We start from the raw sequence: 3,961 nt of genomic DNA on the forward strand, positions 1-3,961 counted from the left end.
TCATCAGTCCACAAAATATTCCTCCATTTCTCTTTAGGCCAGCTGATGTGTTCTTTGGCAAATTGTAACCTCTTCTGCACGTCTTTTATTTAACAGAGGGACTTTGCGGGGGATTCTTGCAAATAAATTAGCTTCACACAGGCATCTTCTAACTGTCACAGCACTTACAGGTAATTCCAGGCTGTCTTTGATCATCCTAGAGCTTATCAATGAGTGAGCCTTTGCCATTCTGGTTATTCTTCTATCTGTTTTGATGGCTGTTTTCCGTTTTCTTCCACGCGCCTCTGTTTTTTTTTTTTTTTTTTTTTTTTGTCCATTTTAAAGCATTGGAGATCATTGTAGATGAACAGCCTATACTTTTTTGCACTTGTGTATAAGTTTTCCCCTCTCCAATCAACTTTTTAATCAAACTATGCTGTTCTTCAATTTCAATTCAGTTTAATTTTTTTTTTATTTCCTTTCCTTTATATAGCGCCAAATCTCAACAGAGTTGCTCCAAGGCACTTCACAAAGGTAAGGTCTAACCTTACCAACCCCCAGAGCAACAGTGGTAAGGAAAAACTCCCTCTGAGGAAGAAACCTCAAGCAGACCAGACTCAAAGGGATGACCCTCTGCTTGGGCCATGCTACAAACATAAATTACAGAAATAATTCACAGAACAATTCACTGACGAATATACAAGAATTGCTGTTGGTGCACAGGACAGGAGGGTCGCCAACACAAACACAACTCCCATCTCTGGATGGAGCTGCACCTTAAACAGAGAAGAAACAGAATCAGGCATCAGAAAGACAAAAAATACTGTATAATTTGCCAGCATTAATCAACAAGAAAAACAGCTTCAAGCTTCACTAAAAGACCCGGAATTTAGGTGAAGTTGAGGCTGCGGCCCACTCCAATTACTAATAACATGAATTAAAAGAGTAAAAAGTGTAAAACAAAACTGTACCAGTATGCTAGCCATATGAAAGGGAAAATAAGTGCGTCTTAAGTCTGGACTTGAAAGTCTCCACAGAATCTGATTGTTTTATTGATGCAGGGAGACCATTCCACAGAACAGGGGCACGATAAGCGAAAGCTCTGTGACCCGCAGACTTCTTATTCACCCTAGGGACACAAAGTAGTCCTGTACCCTGAGAACGTAAAGCCCGGGCTGGTACGTAAGGTTTAATTAGGTCAGCTAGGTAGGGAGGTGCCAGTCCATGAATAATTTTATAGGTTAGTAGCAGGACCTTAAGATCTGATCTCACTGGGACAGGAAGCCAGTGAAGAGATACCAAAATGGGTGTAATGTGGTTGAACTTTCTGCTTCTTGTCAAAAGTCTGGCTGCAGCAATTTGAACCAACTAGAGAGCCCTAATGCTAGACTGCGATCAACCAGAAAATAGAACATTGCAGTAGTCCAATCTAGAAAAGATGAACGCATGGATCAGGGTCTCAGCATCAGCCAAAGACAGGATGGGACGAATCTTTGCTATATTTCGCAGGTGGAAGAAAGCAGTCCTAGTAATATTTCTAATATGGAGGCCAAAGGACAACGAAGGATCAAAAATTACCCCAAGGTTCCTCACTTTGTCAGTGTGATGTATGACGCATGAGCCAAGGCTGAGTGTTAACTGGTCAAATTGATGCCGATGTCTCACTGGACGAAGAACCATCATTTCAGTCTTTTCAGAGTTTAAAAGTAGGAGGTTTCTAGACATCCAACTTCTCACTGCTGCAAGGCAGTCTTCTAAGGATTTTATGTGAACGAGATTACCAGGAGTTATCGGCATATATAACTGAGTATCATCTGCATAGCAGTGAAAGGTAATCCCAAAACGCCGCAATATGTGCCCAAGAGGTGCTATATAAAGGGAGAAAAGCAGGGGGCCTAAGACAGACCCCTGAGGAACCCCAAATTTCATGTCACTAAGGTTAGAGGTAGTGTTGCTGTACAAAACACAGTGAGAACGACTGGTCAAGTATGATGTCAGCCATGCAAGGGCACTCCCAGTAATCCCAAAATGATTCTCCAGCCTATCAAGTAGAATACAAGGTCTGTTAGAAAAGTATCGGACCTTTTTATTTTTTTCAAAAACTATATGGATTTGAATCACGTGCGATTACATCAGACAAGCTTGAACCCTCATAGGCATGCGAGAGTTTTTTCACGCCTGTCGGTTACGTCATTCGCCTGTGGGCTGGCTTTGAGTGAGGAGTGGTCCACCCCTCCCGTCGGAATTCCTTTGTCTGACAACTTCCTGAGAGACTGACGCTTTGCTTGATCAAAATGTTTTCAAAAACTGTGAGGCACATCGAAGTGGACACCATTCGAGAAATTCAGCTGGTTTTCTGTGAAAATTTTAACGGCTGATGAGAGATTATGGACTGTTGCTGTCGCTTTAAGGACTGCCCACGGAGCGGGACGTCGCGACACGCCCTGAGCTGCCACTGTCTGCCTGTTTCGAGCTGAAAGCTTCCAAATTTAAGCCTCTGTTGACCCAGGACGTCGTGACAGAACAGAGAACTTTCAGAAGAGGTCGGGGTCAGCAGTTTATCCAGACATTCCACTGTTAAAGGAGATTTTGTAATGAAAGAAAGTGCCGACGGGTCCGCGTGTCGGGATGCCGCCACAGGAAAAACACCTCCGTTGGAAACCTTAAGGACAAGTTGGAACATGTCCAGCTGTTAAACAATTTCTCAGATACTCACTCAACTGAAAGCCATCAAAAGCCGCCTGGTTTTTACAAATGGTTATCAACACGGAGGTGTTTTTCCTGTGCCGCCGCACCGCGCCGGCTGCGTCCCAACGCGCAGACCCGTCCGCACGTCTTTCATTAATAAAATCTGATCCCGACCTCTTCTGAAAGTTCTCTGTTCTCTCGCGACGTCCTGGGTCAACAGAGGCTTAAATTTGGAAGCTTTCAGCTCGAAACAGGCAGACAGCGGCGGCTCAGGGCGCGTTGCGACGTCCCGCTCCGTGGGCAGTCCTTAAAGCGACAGCAACAGTCCATAATCTCTCATCAGCCGTTAAAATTTTCACAGAAAACCAGCTGAATTTCTCGAATGGTGTCCACTTCGATGTGTCTCACAGTTTTTGAAAAACTTTTGACCAAGCAAAGCGTCAGTCTCTCAGGACGTTCTCAGACAAAGAGATTCCGACGGGAGGGGTGGACCACTCCTCACTCAAAGCCTGCCCACAGGCGAATGACGTAACCAACAGGCTTGAAAAAACTCACGCATGTGCACGAGGGTTCATGGTTGTCTGATGTAATCGCACGTGATTCAAATCCATATAGCTTTTGAAAAAAATACAAGGGTACGTTAGTTTTATCACAGACCTCGTATGACGATCCACTGTATCAAATGCAGCACTGAGATCTAACAGCAGCAGAACCATAGTGGTGTCCGAGTCCATTGTAAGCAGAAGATCATTCACCACGTTAGTGAGAGCCGTCTCTGTGGAATGATATTTTCTAAAAGCAGACTGCGGTGGCTCAAAGAGATTATTCTCAATAAAATAGTCTACGAGCTGTCGTGACATCACTTTTTCCAGAATTTTAGAGCAAAATAATAGATTTGATATCGGCCGATAGTTTTTCAATACACTAGGGTCAAGATTAGGTTTCTTAAGTAATGGTTTAATCACTGCAGATTTTAAACGTTTAGGAACAGATCCAGAAGTTAAAGAAAGATTAATAATTCTTCTGAACAATGTCTTGAACGTCCCATTTTCCTCAGGCTTTCAAAGAGAAAAGCATGTTCAACAGGTGCTGCTTCATCCTTAAATAGGGGACACCTAATTCACACCTGTTTGTTCCACAAAATTGACGAACTCACTGACTGAATGCCACACTACTATTATTGTGAACACCCCCTTTTCTACTTTTTTTTTACTAATAGCCCAATTTCATAGCCTTAAGAGTGTGCATATCATGAATGCTTGGTCTTGTTGGATTTGTGAGAATCTACTGAATC

Source organism: Thalassophryne amazonica, chromosome 3 (genome assembly GCF_902500255.1).
Source record: "Thalassophryne amazonica chromosome 3, fThaAma1.1, whole genome shotgun sequence".
In the NCBI taxonomy this organism is placed as follows: domain Eukaryota; kingdom Metazoa; phylum Chordata; class Actinopteri; order Batrachoidiformes; family Batrachoididae; genus Thalassophryne; species Thalassophryne amazonica.